The sequence below is a fragment of the Manis pentadactyla genome, chromosome 5, assembly GCF_030020395.1.
Source record: "Manis pentadactyla isolate mManPen7 chromosome 5, mManPen7.hap1, whole genome shotgun sequence".
Taxonomy (NCBI): Eukaryota; Metazoa; Chordata; class Mammalia; order Pholidota; family Manidae; genus Manis; species Manis pentadactyla.
This window is the reverse complement of record NC_080023.1, coordinates 143,709,830-143,732,870: the sequence shown is the minus strand read 5'-3', so window position 1 is coordinate 143,732,870 and position 23,041 is coordinate 143,709,830.

Here is a 23,041-nt window from a genome sequence, read left to right as displayed (position 1 = left end):
CCTTCACAGATGTCTGAGGTGCAGCTCCAGAGTCCCTTCTCTAAATTTCTCATTTAAATTAATCTAACACTTCCCTTTTTTCCCTTAGTCCATGGGGTGCTAAGTAGTGATAACTTAAAAAAAAAAAGTCTTTAGTTCTGGGTTAACAATTCCTTGAATTCTCTGTCAACAACACTGTCAGCAGCCCTGGTGTAGTTTCCATCCTCTGAGTAGACACACTAATAAACCCCTCTGTTGGCCTGAACACTCCTCAGATCTGCTCTGTTGCAATCTCGGTAAATGTCTCATCCAGGTTAAGAAGAAGTGAACTAGACTTAGGAAACATTCATCTTTCTTCTGAAATTAAAATAAGACTCCTAATGGAAGAATAGAAAAACACCAAGGGAGAGTGAGCAAACGTGTCATTATTTTGGCAAAGTATATACCTTGGTTCTACAGCGAAAACGTATCATTACAGATATTACTACTTAAGCTGACTGAAACAAACAGAGCTCAATGACTTCAAAAATGGGAGGCCACTTTGGCCCCGAAACTGGAAACAACAGTATCCCATCAAATAGTGAAAGAAAACTGCATATGCTTAAGGAATTTTATTACATTGTCCACAAAGTTAGTAACAGTTTGTTTTATGTAATTTGTTGCTTCTCAAAGAGGAAGTCACTTGGACATTTCATTCTCATTCATCAGCTTGCCTTTCTCCAAAGAGTAGTAGTGCTTTAATTGGGAAGAAGTTCTATCAGAGGAAAATTAGCCAAGATTAAGTCTCACAGTTTATTATTTCTTATCTATTCTGATAACTTCTGTTTATCTGTAATATTTCCAAGACAATGGACTAGGATAGGTGGCTTAATTTTATTTTGTTTTGTTTTAATGAGATGTCCCAGGATGCTTTTCTTATTACAGTATATGTTACTATGGCTACTGTGTTTTTGAAGATTCAGTATTTTCCTTGTTATGAGCATGCTTTTATTAAGCTTCTTTTTTCCAGATTACATAAATAATACTTGCTTTAAAAAAAATCAGAAGGTACATCAAATTATATGAAGTAAAATTAAGTGACATTATATTAAATAATATATTATTTTATAATTTTATAAATTAAGTAAAAATTAAATGAAAGTAAACATCACCAAAATCTCACCACCTTACTTGTTATGCATTGACATTAATTTGCCTACTTTTAGGTAAAACTTATGGTAAAAACTTCTTGTTATATACCACTTGATAAAACTATTTGGTGTTCTATTATAAACCTAACCGTATGCAAAGCCTACAACCTAACAATTCCATCCTTAGGTATATATATATACCTGAGAAACTCTTGTTTATAAGCCTCAGGAGACTTACACAGGGGTTTTAAGATGCATGATTAGCTCATGGACATCACCTGATTGGCTGAGCATTAGGTCACCAGAAGATAATTCGAGAATCTTAATCATCAATCTTCTGGGGTCTACATGCTTGTGTTGAGCATGGGGTCCATATGGTGGGGTCTCGGCTCCTGGGAAACAGCTCAAGGACATGGGTCAAGACTTTACCTATAGTTTTCTAGGGGCAACTGAAGTCCTATGACCTCAATTTACATCCAAGCTAAGGTATTATTACTCTTGCCTAATATTTTCCTCTGCTGCTGAATGTACCCATTGCCTTAATCAGCATTAACTATCTAGTCCAATGCCCACACCCTGGCTTGGAGGGCTCCAGCCTTTAGTGGAAGAAAAGGCTGAGGGGCATCACTGAGGAGGGGGTACTTGTGCAGTTTCACTAAGAACATAATATTTGAAGGAGAAAAAGCAATTTGCAAAAGAATACATACAATATAATTCTATTTTCTATGAAGCTGATAAGCAAGGGAAACTCAGTTTTGTTTAGGGATGTGTGGTTCATCTATTAGTAAAAGTAAGGGAATGATAAAGCCCCATAATCTTTTCCTTTTTTGTTACCTCTACCCTCCCACCAACTCTCCAGTCTAACATTTTCACTCCCTATCAAAATCCTGGCATACGTGCTGTCATGGAAGTACACTGCTTGGATCTGACTTCAAGAAAACTCACATTCAGCTGCAAGGAACGCAGTCAGCTGACCGCCTCCAATGGTTAGGGCTTTCATGTCCACCTCAGCTTTTCAGTTGATACTACACTTTTCTTGGGGTAGACCCCAACCCATGACTGGCCATTTGTGCCCAATGTGGACTCTTCCATTGGGAATTTTTGTTCTAGAGCTTCCTATTGGGCTTTCATGTCCACCTCAGCTTTTGAGTTGATACTACACTTTTCTTGGGGTAGACCCCAACCCATGACTGGCCATTTGTGCCCAATGGGAATTTTTGTTCTAGAGCTTCCTATTGGGTTGAGCAAGATTTTGACCTAGCTGAATCATAGTCCATGGCTCACTCTATCCTATTCTACCTCCTCTCCCTTTTATCTTTCACAGGTATTGTCCTCCTAAGAACCTCTTGTACCCTCCAATCCATCTCAACAGCTGCTCCCCAAAGGACCCAACTGAAATACTCACTTTCTCCAACTGACCTAATTATACACAAATGCATTAGAAAGTTCAGCATTGTTTACACAACTGTGATAATATTGCATACGATTCTATTCATTTTGCTTTCTTCACTCTACAAGAGAGTGTGGCTATGGCTCCAAGTCCACTGTAGAGATCTAGCTCATCATTTAATGGTTGTATAATGTCTGAGGGCATTGATGTCCTTCAGTTTGTCAGCTAACCCACTGATAAAATTTTTGTGTTCAACCTTTTTGCATTTCAAACAATGCTGCTTTCATCACAGTTGTATATACAATCTTATGTACCAGACTTTTTATTTCAGTGGGATAGATTTTCAAAAGTAGGATTTCAGGAACTATGAATATGTGTATTTTGAATTTGAGTAAATATTGGCCAAGTGCATTCCAAAAGGCCCTAAACAGGACACATGCACATCAGCCAAGGGAAAGGATCGTTTCTCCTCCTCTCTGCTGGTAGCAGGTGTAACTACACTCATGTTTTCTTCCAGTCTGAGAATAATAAAGTTATAAAGAGTTATAAAGAAATAAAATATATTTCTATTCTTTAACTACTGGGGAAACTGAGCATTTTTCCCCCGTGTTTGTTATTTATCTGTATTTGCTTTTCCATAGATCACCATTTCATATCACCAATCTATTTTACTATCAATTTTTTTCTTAAGAGCTCTTTGAATGTTAATGTTATGTGGTATAACTACATACATTTTAAATTTGTGTAAGTCAAATATGTTTATTTTTCTCATACAGTTTCTTAGCTTTCCTATCTTCATTTAAAATGTTTCCATAACTCCTTTTTTTTCAAATTGTTTCCTAAACTTCTTTCTATAATGCATATTGTTTCCTCTTTTCTTTTAATATTTCTGTATTTAATCCAACTGAATTGATTAAGCTACATGATATAAGGTTAGGGTGAATCTGTCATTTTCAGATATAAATCAACATCCATGATGATTTTTTAAAAACATCATGTTTCCCACATTATTTTCAATACCATCTTTGGTCATATACTGAATTTCTACATATACAGAGATGTGTTTGGAAGATTTCCAGTCTATTTTATTCTATATATTAGTTTGATTATAGTGGCTTTGGAGTAGGTCTTAGTACTTGAGAAATCAAGTTCTAAATCAGTCTTCTTTTTCATAGTTCCCTGCCTGGTTTTAATACTTACTCTTTCACATGAACTTATTTTCTATCTTTTGATAAAATTTTTATAATTTTCTTCACATTAGTCCTTTACCCTTCTTTTCAAAATTACTCACAAGTATTTTGTAGATTTTGCCCCTAATATGTATATTTTCCTACCTTCTTTTTCCTAGTTTACTATTTCTGTTATCATAAACTTATCTTCTAATTAATTATCTGATTTCTTTAGTAATTCTGTTAATTTTTAACAGGATCTCTTGCTTTTTAGGTAAGAAGATATTAGTACATATTTTAAAAATAAGATTTTACTTTCTTGCTTTTTAAAAATTCACTACAATGTCCAAAGTAATGGTAAATAATGACCATAGCAGGCACCTCTTCTAATTGCTTATTTTAATGGGATGGATTTAGTGCTTCATTAATCAGAATGTGACCTTTAGTTTTTGAAGGCAAAAATATTAGTTTCTTTTTCTCCGTATTTTACTTAGATTTTTATTGTCAGTGACTACTAAATTTTCTCAAATCCCTTTTCAATATCTATGCAATATATTTTTGCTTTCTTTTTAATTTATTGACTTAATATAATAAATGGATTTTTTTATTCATGTATTAGCATTATTTGAGTATGCCTGAAACCCACCCTAGCTTTTCCCCCTTTTTTTACAGTGTATTATTTTGATATGTTGACTTCATATAATGAAAAGAGGAAGCTTTCCAAGTTTTTTCCTTTACTAAGGAGTTAACATTAAAATGATCTATTGTGAAAAACAGCATTTATTTGGTTTTAGTGCCTTTCTTATGTTTTTAAAAGGCTAATTATGTTTTCAACTTGTTCTTAGGCAATTGACCTCTTCATGTTTGGTTTTTACAAAGTTGGAGTCAATTTGGGGAATTTTCATTTTTTGTAAGGAAACATGCCATTATTCTCTAAAATTTCAAGTTTTATATCATAGTGCTGTATATAACCATTTCTTTTCCTTTGTTTCATCTTTCACTTACACAGCTTCTTTTCCATGTTATCAGTGAATATTTTTAAACTTTCCCCTCTACCCACTAAATCATATTTTAGGTCTGCTACTTTCTCTAATTTTCTATTTTTAAAATTTCACTTTATATCTTTATTCATCCCCTTTCCTTTTGCATTTTCATTTATGTCTGTGTTCTTTCAACTTCTTAAGATGATTTTTAACATAGTGGTTTAGAGTGTACATTGGGACGAGACTTCTCTGGCTTTGAAGCCTGGTGCTACCAGTTGCTAGCTGTGTTACACTTGTCAAACTGAGTAACCTCTCTGTGCCTTAGTTTCCTCATCTAAATAATAGGGCTAATAATATCTACCTGTAAAGATTTTTGAGATAATTAAATAATTTGATATATACATAAATAACATACAATGTTATCTAGCATGTAGTAAGCATTCTAGAGTCATGGGATTTTTTCCTGAAAAATCTTTCTCTTTTGATAACAAAGACATTTCAGACTGCATGTTTTCCTCTAATTACACTTTAGCTATATCTCAACTGATGTAAAATGTTTTTTTTATAATCCTTTATACGTAGATTTTCCTGTTGACTTTGTTTTGCTAATTAACTCAAAGGTCATTTGGTGCTTTTTTAATTGAAGTGTACTTGACGTACATACAATCTTTTTTTTTTGTAAGGGTATGGCTAGATTTAGAATGCTAAAGCCAGCGCTTCATTGTCTTCAAGCCTCTAGTTTATTGTTAAGTCCTATGCTATTTTAATTCTTTTTATTTATTTATTTATATATTTTGGTATAATTCATATACAATTACATGAGCAACATTGTGGTTACTAGATTGCCTGCATTATCAAGTCCCCACCACATACCCCATTACAGTCACTGTCCATCAGTATAGTAAGATGCTATAGAATCACTACTTGTCTTCTCTGTATAATATACAATCTTATATTGGTTTCAAGTATACAACAGTGGTTCAACAGTTACCCATATTATTAAATCCTCACTCCAATTAGTGTAGTTAATATCTGCATCATAGAAAGCTATTACAGAATCATTGGCTATATTCTCCATACTGTACTAACATCCCCGTGCCTAACTTGTATTATGATTGAGAATTTTTGTGCCCCTTTATCCCCCTCACCTCTTCCACCCATCCATCTCGGCCCCTCCGCGATGGTAACCACCAGTCACTTCCCACTGTCTATGAGTCCACTTCTGTTTTCTTCATTTTGTTTTGTTTGGTTTCTAGATTCCACATAAAAATGAAATCATATAGTATTTGTTTTTCTCTGCCTGCCTAATTTTACTTAGCATAATACCCTCTCACTCATCCATGTTGTCACAAATGGCAGGATTTCTTTCTTTTTTGTGGCTGAATAATATACCATTCTGTATATGTACCACATCTTCTTTATCCATTAATCTATTGATGGACATTTTGGTTGCTTCCATATCTTTGGTGCTGTTTTAATAAACTTACCTACCAGAAACTTTCAGCAAAAATCGTACTTATTGGTGATATATATAAGAGGCATGCCTATTAAATTCTTAAACAAAGCATGGGTAGCTGCTATCATGGTTGATGCATTGGTGGTCATAACCAATGTACTAAGAAAAAGAAATTAAATACATTGATTAGAAAGGAAAGGCCAAAACTGGCATTATTTACAGATGACATCATCTGCTGAGAAAATCTAAGAGTGAAAATCAAAATATTATTAGAACTAAAACACAAAAATTTAACAAGTTCAGATGTAGGATTAACCTACAGATCTCAGATACCATTCAAAAGTAGTAATAAATACTCTAAGACGTCTAGAAACAAACCTACCCAGAGAAGAAAATAATGCATGACTATACAGAGAAATATTCAAAAGTCTGAGATGAGAAAATTCAATACTGTAAATATTTCAGCTCTTCACACATTAGTCCTTAAATTCAATGCAATAATAAGTAAAATCCACACTGGAATTTTTTATATGAATTTTTATATAAACTTGAGAAAATATATTTAAATTTCATCTGAAAGTGGAAAAACAAATAAATATGTAAATAGAAGAACAGCCAATATACTTTCATAAAACGTAATAATAATAATGAGTCAATTGCCTGGCCTGATAACTGAATTTATTCTAAATCTACAGAATTAAAATAGTGTGGTGATACTTTCAGAAAATATAAATAGAAGAGTCAGACCGTAAGGCCATAAAACAGGTCTTTGTTCAATGGGAAATTCAGGTTATGGCAAAGGGGACACTTTACATCAAAAGGATTAATTGTTCAGTGTAAGGGAGTGAGATTATGAATTAGGCAATTGGAAGAAAAATAAATTCAGTAAGGTCAAATCTGTTGCAAACTAGGCTCCCCTGGAAAGAGTTTTTGAGACCTGTTGGCAGGTAGTTTTGAGGAGTTGCTTATGGATCAGTACCTGAGGGGATGTGAAGGGAAGTGATGGACAGAGGGAGAAATTGAGCAGCAATTAGTGTCAGTGGCCTCAGCCAACCATAGGGGGAGCTCTGCAGCTGGGATGTCCCTGTCGAGCTGTGAGCCCTGGGGTCAGGTTGCTGGTGTGTCAGTCCCACATGGGTAAGTCACTGGATGTGGGCTGCCCCCAGGAAGGAGGTGTGACCTTGAGCAAGGCAGCTCTCCCAGATGAGGGCAACTTTCCAGGGTGGGTTGACACTACAAGAATATTCACAAAATGATTTCCAGATGTATCTGAAAACCAGTTGTAAGAAACTAAAATATGGGATGTGAATTTCAAAAAAAAATACATTTATAAACTTAGGGTAAGAAGACCCTTCTAATGGTAGATGAATTTGATGACTTAGAGTTGAGAACATCTATAAACATATTCTAACATAAAGAAAGCCAAGACTGGGAAAAAATATCTGCAATGTGTTTTAACCAATGCATGATGTTTGGGATATAACAAAATATAATTTTACTTTTGTCTTCCAAATGACACCCTACAAACTATTTCATAAAAGAAGCTTTAATAGGCCCCATGACTTTTCTGTGCTATGTTCGTATTAAGTTAAAAACGTGCTCTTTTTTCAGTCTGAGATATTAATCAACACTTAAAGCTTCTTTCTAAGATAAGATTCCTTCTCCTCCTCTCTCACCCTGTGCTGTATTTTGTGGGCCCCCGGTCTTCAGGGAAGGGGATGTGGTTAGTTTCCGTTCGTTCTTTATCTCTTCTCCCCTCACACTCTCTTGCTAGCTGTGGGTTTAGACCTTGCTTGGTGGTCAAGGGTGAGGAGAAGGAAGGGGACAGAAAGAGACAGCGCAGGAACGTTCCTGCTTAGCTGGGGATTGCCTCTTTCCCAACTGACTTATGCTCTGGACCTGGCTGGTGTTTAAAGGGAACTTTCGTAGGGAATTTAGTGAGGTCTTTGGAGACCAGATGATCCCCCTCAGTTCCACCCAGAGCATTCACGTTCATTTGGTTCATGCCTCCAGCAAGTGCTGAACCACTCCTCAGAATAGTTAGTGCTATTAATGTTACCATATCCTTTTAGGTAGTTTAGGACACAGTTGAGGAAGACCACCACATTCCTGGACCCCTGTGAGTGGGAAAAGAGTTACCTCCCTTATGTTGCCCTTTACATTCTTTCTCATGAGTTTATCTGTCTGCCACCTTCCAGATATCTTGAACAAGAAACAAACAGGAATCCACTTTTCCCCAGCTGCAACCCCATGGAGAACTTTGCTCACTGAGTGTAGAGGAAAGGGAGAAGCATTTCAGCTTGCAGAGGGGCAAGGGCTGGGGTGGGGTTGGAACTCGCACTGAGCAGAGGCTCTCAAGATTTAAGAAATCCTTTATAAATCCCTGCTCATCTTCTCAGCCTCTTGTGGATGAGATTGTTTGTTGGATTGTTTTAGGTTCAAATGCATTCTTTTTGAAAACATCTTATCACAATATATAACAGAAAAGTGATTAATATCCAGAACACCAAAAGAGTTTCTACAAATCAATGCAATTAATTTGCAGAAGACAAATACAAAAGGACAATTAAACAAAGAAAAGATACTCAAACTCATCGGTAATCACTAAAATAGAATTCAACTCAACCGGCACTAGGATTATCATAAACAAAGAAACTCAAAGCATCTAGCTTGGCAGAGATGTGGGGAAGGGATATTCTCATTCACTGCAGTGAGAATTTGAATTGGCATTTTAACAAGGACTGTTAAAATGTTGGAGGGTAGTTTGGCTGTATAATTAAAATTTTAAACCCTTACACTCTTCAATCCAGCAATTCCCCACAAGTGACTACATTACATTTTCCAAAATGAGTAAAAATGTATCACCAGAGATCAAGAAAATATGCGTAGTGGTAAAATAGAGATTTATGTTTATACACATCTGATTTGTGGCTATCAAAATTATATCTGCAGCATATGCTTATTGGAGTTTTTACAAGAATACATTCCTGTTTTTGCAAGGATATATTATCCACTTAAAATATTTTAAAGAGATCATTTCAGTTTATTATTGTTTGGCAATAATTTAGCTCCATAACTACAACATTTATTTCATAAGACAAAAAATGATTTCATCAATACACTCTCTTTTGCCCCTGTCTAGGCTACTAGCTTCTGGAAGGTAAGTAACACTTTTTTTTTTTAACAAGCATTTTTTTGCAGGGGAATAATTTTAAAGTGGCAGCATTAGAAGAGCAAGACATTCCTTTAAGCCTTGGCTTCCCAGTTTCACTAGGTCATCTCCTACATCTCTTAAGATTGTAAACATCAGATACAACTCTAATTTGCACAATTAAAATTGTCTTTAATTGTTTTCTTGAGTTATCCTATTGGCTTCCCAATTTCTCTTTTCTAACTCTAGTTCGAAGCAAATTTCTGCTTTTCAAAACTGAAAGAGCTCCAAACAGTAAGGACCACATTTCAAACATTTTAATTACATTGAACCCTACATAGGTTTTGTCCATAGCAGGCTCATCTACAACAAAACTGCCCCTTGTTGCTGCAGAAGAAGGCTCTGACCTCCACTGCCTCTTACCTCACCAACCACAGCCGCAGGTGACACCTTTAGCTCAGCAGGAGCCTGAACCACAGCACTTGACAGCACACACCACAGCATGTTGCAGGGAGAAACACAAGAGTAGTGTGCTGCTCGTTTAACATAAAGTAGAAGGAAATGAAGTTTTCAACCAAGAACAGTTTTTGAAATAAAGGTTATTAATGTATAACTTACACACCATAAATTTACCCTTTTTTGGTATGCCATTCCATGAGTCTTGACAAAATACCCTATATAATCATAGTTGTATAATCACCACCACCATTAAGGGAATAGCACAATTCCATTTCTTCGCATGACCTCTACCATGCCTTTATAATCAATTCTCTTCAACTCATTCCCAGCCTTTCGCAAGTACTGATCTCACCTCTTCTCTGGAGTTTAGAGTTTTCCAGGAAGGGGTATATATGGAATCATACAGTGTACAGCTCTTTCACCTGCTGTTAATGGATTTGAGGTTCATCCATGTTGTTGCATTTATCAGTAGCTCATCTCCTTGTATTGCTCAGTAGTTATTCTATTACAAGAACATACCACAATTTTAAAAAACCATTCCCCCATGAGGGAAATTTGGGTTGATTTCAATATACAATATTGTACATATAGCAGAAAAGAATAAGAATGAGTCTTGTCATAGAGTCTTAATTTCTCAACTCTACATATTTTCAGGTCATTTTGAGTTTCTTAGGAGCAAAAGTTAGAAATCAGCAGTCTGATATGAAACATGCAAGTTTTGAAGGGGAGCAAGGGTCTCTTTCTCCTCAAGTGTTTTTCCACTGTATTCTTTTCTGGTTTGATGCAATTCAAACGGTATGTTTATGGAGAGTGTAGAAAGTGGATTATGTTCCAAAGGGTAACAGCTGGCCTCATAGCAATGGGATGACAAAAGGATGATCCAACTGCGTAATTTGTAAAAATTGGGCCAGGAGCCAGAGTGGAGGCTGGAACACCCTCTTGGGCAGACTTTAAAGGCTCGGGCCCTCAGTGGTGCCGCTGATCAGGCAATCACAGGCTTTCTGTGCGATGGAGAGTGAACAGGTAAGTGCAGTAAGCGCTCCATGAAGAAAGAACATGGATGTCTCTGCTCTTCCCATTACCCAGCATCCTCTCAGGGATACCGCAGAGCGAGTCATTTCACATGCTGTGCAAGATTTCAATAGATGAGACACTAATTTTTTTTTTGAGAGGGCATCTCTCACATTTATTGATCATATGGTTGATAACAACAGTAAAATCTGTATAGGGGACTCAATGCACAATCATTAATCAACCCCAAGCCTAATTCTCAACAGTCTCCAATCTTCTGAAGCATAACGAACAAGTTTTTACATGGTGAACAAGTTCTTACATAGTGAATAAGTTCTTACATGGTGAGCAGTGCAAGGGCAGTCATCACAGAAACTTTCGGTTTTGATCATGCATCATGAACTATAAACAATCAGGTCAATTATGATTATTCATTTGATTTTTATACTTGATTTATATGTGAATCCCACATTTCTCCCTTATTATTACTATTATTATTTTTAATAAAATGCTGAAGTGGTAGGTAGATGCAAGATAAAGGTAGAAAACATAGTTTAGTGCTGTAAGAGGGCAAATGTAGATGATCAGGTGTGTGCCTATAGACTAAGTATTAATCCAAGCTAGACAAGGGCAACAAAACGTCCACGGATGCAGATTTCTCTCAAAACAGGGGGGGTGAGGTTCTAAGCCTCACCTCTGTTGATCCTCAATTTCCCACCTGATGGCCCCCCTGCGACTGTGCCTGTCTTAGATTGTTCTTTCCTTGAGGAATCTTACCAGGATGAGACACTAATTTTAAATCCATTAAAAATGAGCCCATATCAGCAATGTCTCCATGACCCCGTGCCTTTAAGACAACAGAGAACAATGCTGCCTCACTGATTTTCTCATGCTATTGTATCATTTGCATAAAACAGATGTGCCGCAAACGTTTCACTGCCAACTCGACATAATCTGCCCGCACGGTTCTCTAATTTCACTGTCAATGCAGCCATCTTCTCTCCTCTGTGAAAAGGCTCCCCAGACCACTGTAATGCCAATGCATACCGAATTGAAGTCAAATAATACAGTTGCCTTTCCCACTAACTTTGCATCTTGGTAAAGCAAAAAAAAAAAAATAGAAATGGGTTTTGGAGTGAGACACTCAATACTAAATTTGTCTGGTTTTGTGACAGCCAGTATTTCTAAAAAGAAGAAAAATTATAGGAAAAGATAAAAAGTTCCCCATCATGCTTAAAGTCTCAAGTTACATGTTTTTATTATTTATTTACTGTCAGTCCCTTTCATTGTATCACAGACCTTTCCTCTGAGGAGTTTCCATTGAGAAATGAAATGAGTGTGCGCTTACACGTACACGCCGACCATCTTTTCCTTTTTCCTCTCCCAGCTAGTTTCCCGCTCATGCTGCTTTCTTAGTAATACTCATCAGCAGTGTCCTGGGCATACATGACTGGACACTTATAGTTATTCACAGATACTTCTACCAGGATCACAAAATACACACTTATTTGTCTACATTGATCATTTGTGTACAATGACTGGGAATTAAAACAGATTTTATTATTTTTATCTCCCATGAAATGGGTATGTATAAATAAATTCCTATGAACAATTACATAAATATATATCTGGACTCCTAAAGTGTATATGTGATGAAATACATATATACAGATGTACACATACGTGTATATGTGAGCATATGTAATACATGTGTATAACTTCTCAAATAAAAGTGGGCCCACAGAATTCCCAGCTCCAGCACTCTTTTGACCACATCCCTTACCTTCCTGCTCTTGCTTACTTCACTCTGACCCCACACATCTCTCAGTTTCTTAAGCACACCAAACGAATTCCCACATCCTGGTTTTTGTCTTGTGCATTCTCTTGGTCCCCGAAAGCTCTCTCCTGTGAGGCCAGCAGGACCAAGCCCCTCTACCTAGCATATTTCAACTTAATATCACACTCTCAGAAGGATATTTCTTGGCCAGTTTAGCACAGCTACTGTGTCATTGCAATTAGCTATGTTTCTGTTGGCTTTTTAGTTCCAAGTGGTGTGCTGTCTGTCCCTTTGCAGCTGAAGGTTGTCCCTCTCCAGTTGTCCCTCTTTCCCAGGCTTCCCTCTTAGCCCTGTGGCCCTAGCACCTGATCCTCCCTCCCAGGAGCACACTCAGCCTGCACAACTGTGCAGGTCAAAGAGCACCAAGTTTCCCTTCCTGGAGCTTTCAGGATGCTGTCTGAAGGCTGATGGAAACTTAGGTGGGATGACACTGAGATGAACTTTGCAAAATATATCAGAAATCCTGAGCAACATTGAGCCCCAGTTGTCCGAAGCAGTATCAGCTCTTTAACACACTTTCATAATCTTCCTTCTCTTCCCTATTTTCCTGCCCCTCTCCACATCATCTCTGAAGTAAACCAGTTGTGTCCATGTTCTTGTTTCAGGGTCTGCTTCTGAAAGAACCCAACCTAAGATTCTCCCTCAACTGGAATGTAAGCCCCACTAAAAGCAGGAAACATCTGACTTATTCACTATTATACACCCTTCCCCCACCCAGGTCTGGCACACGTGGAGCACGTGATAGTTATTTGTTAAATGAGTGTTAGGACATAATTTGGATATCTTAAGAGGTCCTTCTCCTGACTCTAAGACCTTCCTATCTCCTAACATAGGAGACCTCTTTATTGCCGTGGGGCCCGAGTATCAAAGAGAAAACACAAAAGCATGAACAGGAAGTGAAAAGACAATTTGGGACTTTTGAGGTTTTAAACGGATGTTTAAAACTGTGTCTGAAAGTCGAGCATTTGATTTTTGAGAGGAGAATTTTTTGAGAAAGAAGACGTTTTCACATTCTCATTGTGAAAGGTCCCAAATTAAACTGCAGAGTAAGGTGGATGGTTCAGAGAAATCTAAGAACACACCAGCCTGCAATTGCCGACTGGCACTTTTCTTCTTTAAATTAGCAGAAAAAGGGAAATTGGATTTTCTGGAGATTGTCTTTTTCTTTAACAAAGTCATATGTTACTATTGTTCAAACATAGTTGTCCTGCACTCTACTATTCAATCAAACATAGTTGTCCTACACCTATGCATATTTTCAGGAACTGTTTTAGGCATTGAGGTTATGACTATGAACAAAATAGCACAAAACACCTTCTCTGACAGAGCTTATATTTGAGTGGACAGAAGCAGTTCCATGAGCAATTTTTTTTTAATGGATAGATAGTAATATCAGTGTTGAAAATAAAGTAAGGTAAGGTGGTGGAGAGAATGTTATTTTATATGTAGAGGTGGGGGCAGGTCTCTCCAATGAGATGACATTTGAGCAGATGTCTTTTGCTCAACATTATATTTTCAAGATACATTTGTATTGTTGCATGTAGTTGTATTTTGTTCATTATCTTTGAATTATTGTGTATGAATTACTTTGGGTGACTATCTTACAATTTATGTATCATTCTGATATTGGCGGGCATTAATGAAGGGGAAGCAAGTTCTGCAGATTCCTCTGGAGGGAGAGCATTTGAAGTAGATGGAATAGTTCAGGGCAAAAGCCATTATTAGGCAGGAGCATGCCCGGCATGGTTGAGTTGCTGCAAGGAGACTCTGAGGCTGAGCTGGGTGAAGGAGGAGAGTGAGGTGCAAGGTTGAGGCCAAAGACATAGCAAGGAGCCTCTGGTGTGAAGTATAAACTCTCCATTATTTCCAAATCATCTTTGTTTGACCTGAAGTCAATTAATTTGACAATGGTGTGTTATCGGAGGGGCTACTCTACGATAAAGCTGCTTCATGGTCACAAGATGGCTGCTGTCTTCCAGCCTTAGGCCACAATGTTAGCAAAAACAGCAAATGTTAACTTATATGTATAAAATCCGATTGAAGGATAACATGGATATTGAAAAATGCAAAAATTGTAAGTGTGCGTCTTGATGAATTTTCACAAACAGAACACATCCATGAAAACAACATCCAGAACAAGAAATAGAATGTTCCTTAACCTCCCAAAGGTAACCCTATTCTAACTCCTACCACCATGGATTTTTTGCCTCTTCTTAAACTCTATATACATGGAATCAAATAGTACGTAATTCTTGAATATCTGATGTCTTTTGCTCAACATTATATTTCAAGATACATTTGTATTGTTGAATGTAGTTGTATTTTGTTCATTATCTTTGAATTATTGTGTATGAATTACTTTGGGTGACTATCTTACAATTTACGTATCATTCTGATATTGGCGGGCATTAATATTTTTCAGTTTGGGTTACTACAAAAAAGTGCTATTACTATTCTTTGCCTGTATCTTTTGGTGAATATTTCTGTGGGTATTTAACTAGAAGTTGAGTTGTTGGGTTAAGAAACATGCATCTTTTTTACTCAGCTAGATTCTGCCAAACAGTTTTCCCAAGTGATTGGCCAAATTTTTCTCCCTTTGGCAGTGTTTTAGAATCTCAACTGGTCCATCAGACAACTGGTATTGTCTGTTTCATTTTAGCCATCCAGTACAGAAATATTGGGTTGTAATTTTAAGTTACATACTCTTGATTATTAATGAAGCCTAGCTGTTTGTATTTTGCTGGCAATTAAATGTTTATATATTAAAAAGCAGCTTATAAGTCATTCCAAAAATAGTTATGCGAATTACAAATGAAAATAATAATAGTATCCGCATTACGGGGTGGGAGATAATTGCATGAAAAAGATACATGTACAAACATTCATTATGATGCCTGGCAGAGAGTAAGAGCACAATTCATTTTATGTATTGTTATCATTATCATTATCTTATATGATTAGAAAACATAGCCTAAAAAATGTGATGATCTTTTTTGCTACTACGTATTCCATTTGAAAATGAAATCCAGAGGCACTGCCGAGTGAAAACAAGTAAAGATAATTCACTTTCATAGAGCCATTAGAAACAAAAGGGCACTGGAATCAAACACCAAGCAAAGTAATTTCAGAGGCTGCACTCTTTTCATTTCAGTGGTAAATACAGTCTTAAACATCAAAATGAGGGTCACAATAATGACATTAAAAGGCTCCATTTTTAACAGCTTTTACGTCCTTTAGGTTTGGTTATTGACATGTCTCACTGATGGTTAGATGTTTTTATCTTTGGCCTGTGAATTAATGTTCTTTGAAGATTTATAACAGGCATTTGGTTATATTCAGCACAACTAATCTGAGGTTTGTTTTCACGATTATTACCATTAGGTATCAGCTGAGTCATCAAGTGGACTCTGGACTGAGTTAGGGCCAAACTAAAGCCTACTTAGAAGAAACAGAAATAAACATGATGGAGCTAACATCTGATCTCAACCTTAAAGGATGAGGAGGACTTAGGGAGTTGAAGGCAAGAAGAATAAGAAGGACTATCAAGCCATTAAAATAAGAGCAACAGAAGAACTGACAAAATATCGTACATGTTATGTTCAGATGATCATGAGGTCTGGAAATGCAGATATGCAATAAGCAAGCAGGGGGATGTAGGCTGCAAAGATTATGATCTTGGTTATCAAGCTAGATTTGGTTCTGTAGCCTGTAGGGATTTGTGAAATGATTCTGAATTGAAAAATTACATGCCTATATTCTGGGAAGGTCACTTGAAAACAATGGATGTGGTGACATTAGGTTTAGGAGCAATAAAACCCTGAAGACTTTTATTAGAGAAGAGTTGGTTTATCGTGAGAGCCCAGCCATAGGTGATAAAAGAGAAAAGGCACAAGAGGTGATTAATTTGAAATATACTTTTGAAACAAACTTGATTGAACTCAATGACCTCTTGGGTGAAGAGAACTAAGATGACATTGAGGATTTCGGTTAGTACTTGTACTTTCTTATTCTAAGTATTAATAGGACTGGATGGAGACCAAATCTGAGAAGATAATGGGTTTAGTTTGGGACTTTTAGACATTGGTAATTCAATTCCTTTGCATTTGTTAATGTAATGGAAACAACAATAAAGAAGAATGGAAAATCAAGGGGAGAAGCATTTGTTTTGGGAAAATAAATTACAGGAGGGAGTAGAAGGATAAACAGTAAGAACTCTGGGTAAATTTATGAGACAAAAATTTGAACAATGAAATGACAAATTGGGATTAAGTATGGCATGACGTATGATACAAGTCTAAAACATAACGCAGATTTTTCCATGAATACATAGACCCTCCTCCTTAGTATCTTCCCACCAACCTTATCCAACTGAGGAGTCATCAGCACTACAGTAAGAGAGTAAATAAGAGAAATCATAGTAATTAACCTTCATGTTTTTTAATACTCTTAAAATTGGGAAACAGATCTTCCAAACAGGTTGTCTTTTAAAGTTATTCTTTTATCAATCTTTTGTATTATTATAACTCATTCATGGCAAAGTATGTTTTTTAAATTCTGTGTTGTAGGCACTGTTACATAAGCATTGGGATATAGCAGTGCATATAATGAAGCCCCAATTTCAGTCCTTTTCGAGAACCTTTTAATTGTTATCCAGAAAATAATCCCACCCCACAAAAATGAACAGCAACTTCTTCTCTATGTATTTACTTTCTTCCTCCTTTCCTGTCAAAGGCAACCACAGCCAAACAGTCTCACGATTGTAATATGCCACTTCCATTACACTGGGCAATTGCAGTGGACCGAGTGACATCTGTCTAATAGAGACGAGTGAGTATTGTGATTTCAACACAACTGTGCTGCTCACTGTAAAATGCTAAATAAACATTTACTGTGCCTCCTATAATTCAGTAAATGAAACTAGTGTTTTATGAATAGATATTAATCCATGTTCATGACTGTTCTAATTTTTTCACATCCTGAGAGCTTTTGACATTACACAGTTCATTTTCCCAGAAAGGACAGTGAGTCCTTAAAATAATTATTTAACTAACCTCTGAGTGAACTAGCTCTGCTGTCACTGTGACAATTTGAATGTATTCATTGTATTAATAGTCTTTGGCTCATTTCTGCTTCTTTATTTCCACCTTGAAAGAATGGATCTTGCACTCAGTGGTCAACATCATGAAAAGATAAAAGGGATATTTTAAATGAACCCTACTGTTGCTTTTAACTATTATTTCCCCTTAGAATTTGTTTCTGGAATCCCACATAGTTAAATCATAAAATAGAAGACATTGAGAACACTTCATCATGAGAAATTACCTTATGTAATGTTGGTTCACACTATTAAAACTGGCTGATACGTTATCTTAGTCCCAGAAAAGTTCCCAGGACTACCAACATGTTAGTAAATGCATTTTAAAATAATATTTGGGCATGTTTTTATCCTATTTGAACTGTGGCCTCTGTGTAATATAAATTTTGCTTTGAAATTCATTGCTATAGTTACTTATTTTTGCTGCTTTGATTAACACAATTCAAGATGCACAGATGTACAAGTTGCCTGAAGTACTAAGACTTCATTGACATAAAGCAAAACATTTCAAAATAGCCAAGGAAATCCGGAATTTAGGAAGATAGTCTCACCTTGAATGAGCATCATTTTTTGAATAAAGAAGTTCTGTTCCATTGTATTTAAAAATTTTGCAGATGCCTTGAAATGTGTTTTTCCTCTGAGAGAATATAAAGAATCTAAATATCAGCAGGCGTTCATGAGAAAGTACATCTTAAATAAAACTATCTATGCAAGGAGGGAGAAAAAAAAGAACTGAATAGATTTTTATTTTTATCAACACTGACTGGTTTTTCCTGAAAAGGTTCCAGTAGGGAAAAATCATAAAATAAAATTATAAATAAAATAGCTTGCTAAAATTATTATGTGTCAAAAACTTCCTCTAGTATGTTCTAAGATGAAAGGAATTTATATCCATATTTCAGTGTTCTTCATATATTCCGTACATAAACTGTTCCATTTCATTATGAATTCTCCAGTCTTTAGAGTAGATCTTGAATTGTTTTATACATCATACCTCCAAGATTTATTTGGAGCATTGACTTGGTTTTTCAAAACATCTGATTCAAATGGTTTGTATACATTTTTATTTTTACCACCACGCTAAGTATCTTTATAGGCGTGCCATGTCTATATATGTATAGTTTGCATGAAAACCTTTGCATGGTCTGGATTAAAGGAATGACATGCAGTTTCTCTCTCACTCTCCTTTAGGTCAAAGTTTATTTCTCACTCCACTGAAGTTCGAAGTTTATTTCTTATTTTGCCGAAGTTCTATATTACTTCTCACTTTACTGAATACTGCAAGATAAAACCAAATCTTTAAAAAAAAATAAACCACCGAGAGTGTGGTGGAGATGAGCAGCATGGTGGTATTTCTCTGAGTGACAGCCGATTGTGCGACTAGAGATTCCATGGTCTTTAAAAACAAGCTGATTGCATGTGCTGTTTAAAATGTCTGAAAAATATTGAGGCACATACCTTTTGACTATGCCTTTGGATTTTAAGACTAAGTGGAAACAATCCTAGTTGTATAAATAATCACTTAGGTTGACTGAAGCTGCCAGAAGGTGTCCCAGAGTTTATAGTTCCTGGGAGGCCAGGAATATTTCCAGGCTGCAAAAGCCAGGTCAGCAGCAATCCGGTTACACCAGAAGGAGAAAGTCACAGGCTTCCTGGGCATGGGAGGTAAGGTGGTGGGAGTAGCCCTGTGTCCATTTATTCTGAGGACTATGACAGTGCCCTTTAAACCACATCACGGCAGACAGAAACCTTCAGACTTGCTTTTTACCAGAGTGTGGAAACTGGAGCAAGGCAGCCATAAAATGACATTGTAACTAAAGAGAATGACCTTGGAATGAAAGATGTTCTTCCACTGCCATAAAATTTGAGAAGAAATAGATTTAAGTATAAAGGCAACATTTTCAGTTTTTAACTGGCTACATAAATGAGTAAAATTCAGCAAGTAGATGAAGATACATTATGTGAGAAGCTTTAAATAAGTAATGCATAGCTGAAAAAACGTATTTGTGCATTCTTCCTTTTGGAAAACTCTTATTTTTCATAAAATAGTTCATAATGCTGCCATTCATTGTTCATTTTATATTGGCTTCCCTATTTTCTAAGGACCCTGATTTTTTTAAATAAAAATTAAGGGCAAGTAAATTTATAATTCTTATATGTTAAACTTTGGGAACCAGCTATTTCTTTTTTTTACAGTAAGATAAGCAGAATGTTTTTGAATGTCCACTAAGTGCTAGGTACTGGGAATTAGAAGTATGTATCAAAATGTCAGAAAATGAGTGCATCACTATATAAACACTATTACAAAGTAGGATATAATTATTCCAAGTAACTGGTACAGACAGGAAGTACTGTGCAGATTTAAAGGAGACAGATTTCTTGAGATAAGGTTCAGAGAAGGAACTGAAGGGAAAACAAATAATTAAAAATATGTTGTGATAGATTTTATGTGATAAAGGCATATACAAAAGTTTTGGCATCACTATAAGAGAGGTCTTCCAGGATGAAATTTTCAGTGAACTGCCTTGCTTCTCATTTGTACTTATTCTAGGACATCTTAAGACATGACTGTGTGGATTGTAGAGTAGATGCCATCGGTACTCCATCTGCAGCCCTCAGGTCTGTGCCCTCCTGTATCTACTGGCCTGCTTTCAAGACCAAGTATGAACATCACTGTGCTGAAGAGCTTTCACTTTAAAATGTAGAAAGATGTAGTCTGAAAAAAACAAACAAAAACCACAATTCACTTTGTATCGCTTTTGTTGTCCAGCATTGCCAAGCTGAAGGTGGGATATGATGACTGAAAAAGATATATTCAAGAATTGGTGGTGGGAGAGAGCCAGTAGCACAGGGGAAAAGCCATTTTCCATGTGTTTGGGTTTTTCTGTAGTCTTTCTCTTTCAGCCCGTGGATTCCCAGAAAATCACCAATTTGATTTTCCAAGAATGATCTCAGATTCCACTTAGTAACACTATTATTTTATTTTACTTTTTTGTGAAATGATAGCAATTCCCTCATCTCTTGTTAAAATGAGGAGAAAGAAAATGGAATTAAAAACAGAAGCTCTTACAGGGGCAGATATGAGAAGGCATGTTCAGTGGTCAGAGTTAATTATAACCTGTGGATTCCAGATTACATAATTTGTAGACAATAGACTTTCAGTCCAAGAATTAACCTCATCAAATTATATTCCCAAGTTATATTTACTTACTAAATGAAGCTCCCATTCATTTCAAGTCACTTTATTACCAGCACTTTGCAGCTCCCTTAATACAAGTCCACGTAAGAGTAATGTGCAATGAACAGAACTTCTAAGTGCTGGGAAACAGACCACTTATTAAAATGATCAAAATAATTAAAAGTATGACTCCTTTCCTCAGGGAAGGTGTAGAAAGATGATCCATAAAAAGTTCAGCGACTTCCTTCCTGTCCTTGGAACATCAAGAGTATGCCTGTCGAAAAATTGGATCGGAGTCCTCCTTAGCTGTACAATGTAATGCCTATGTCAAATCAAATTGTGAAGAAGCAATTTGCAAATATTAGTAATTCATACATAGCATTACCTAATTAAAAAACTACTTTCAGGAGTGAGCCATATCTGTCAGAGGTCCAATTTTTAGAGTTGCTATAACTAGTTTCATTTTTTAGAACATGAAATAGAAAAGTTAAGAAAGCTCTCCTAAAACTCAAAGCAGGCAGGTCTGGATCGAGAAACTGCCCTTTACCATGATGCTATAGCTAAGAAGAAATAGGACCCTGGATAAATGTGACATGAAATCTATTAATTTGAAAAAGTGAAGATTGGGAACATGAGGTACTGCCTTCATAGGCTGCTACAACTCTTGAACAGAGAAGAAACCAGTCTTAATTTCACCAGATTGTTCATAATTTATGTAGTATTCTCAAATTGTTATTACCCTTTGAAATTACAAGTATTTTTACTTCATTTGTTGTGTCTTTATTCTGTGGCCAATTTTATATAGTTAGTGGGAAACACAAACAAACAAGGGAGGTTTCATTCCAGAGACTCTCTGCTTTGTTATTTTTCAACCTTTCATTACTTAAGGTCAATCTTGAAAGGAAAATATCATCTGATCATATGGGAATTTTCCATGTTAATGAATTGATTGTGATAATATCTAACTAATCATCAAAAGGGACAGTAGCTCATACTTTTATTTAGTTCCAGTCTCCTTTGTCTTCCATTATTTACTTGGCTATATCTTTGAAAGATAAATAACTGGGAAGAAACATAAGGCATGAATGCCCTGTAAATCTTTTAATGATATTATTTAGTTCCTGTAAATAGCAACAGACTGTAGTCAAGTTGTGCCAAACTTACTGATTAAGCTATATCAAAATTTTAATAAATTCAGGTAACTTTGTCTAGCAGTAGCTACATACTCATCAAAGAATGCAAAATATCAAAGTCATTAAAGTTGGAACAACGACATAGGCCTTTTCCTGGTAACTTTTTTTCCCTGGAGACAGGAAGACTAAGTCACTAAGATCCTTGTATCTCTCCCCTGACCAAGGGTACATCTCAGCTAAGCCATGGGATCAGCAAATGACAGAAGGCCAAAAACTGGGCTGAGACTGAATCCTATTAGTCAATGACACTTCTCCAGAAGCAATCCTAAGACCAGGATACCTATGCAAATGACTTATTAAGTGAGTGTTCCCAGGGAAACCAGTAAGACACAGAATAGGGAGGGGGAGAAAGCTAAGTAAAAGTATGATTCCAAGTAAAGCCCCATCCTTGACTTAATCCACTGGGAGCTCTGGAGCAAAAGTCACACATTAGAGTTTGTTGCTGCTCAAAACAAATGGAGTGGCTTTTATGCTCCTGTGCCAGTCAGTCACTGGCTACAGATTGTCTCTAGGGAACATGAAAACCCAATTACTTCTGACTGTCCAAGATCCTGATGAAATAGCTTAATGTTGGTCCTTTGAGGAAAGTTGGAGCTAAGAATTGTTAAGAACAAAACATAAAATCAGTGGCACAGGTACACAGAACCGGTACAAGGTGGGGCTAGAGGTGGGAATGGTCATAACTCCTACTACAGATACAAGTGTGCAATTCTAGCACATTGGACATGATAATACTTGTCACTGTGACCATTCATATTTAGGATTAGTTGTGTTACATTAGCCAGCTGTTTTGGTTAAGTAAGAAACCCAGTTTGGCAACCTTATTTCAGGAAGTGCTGGATTTGGCTCATGCTCTGGGCCATAGTTTGCTGATCCCTGAACAAGATTAATGGTATAAGATAAACATTCTGCACAACCATACCACTGTTAATACTAACATCAAGACCTACTGCCTAAGCTGAAACAAGGCAAACTGACTATTTTTCCCCAATGCTGGAGTATTATCTATA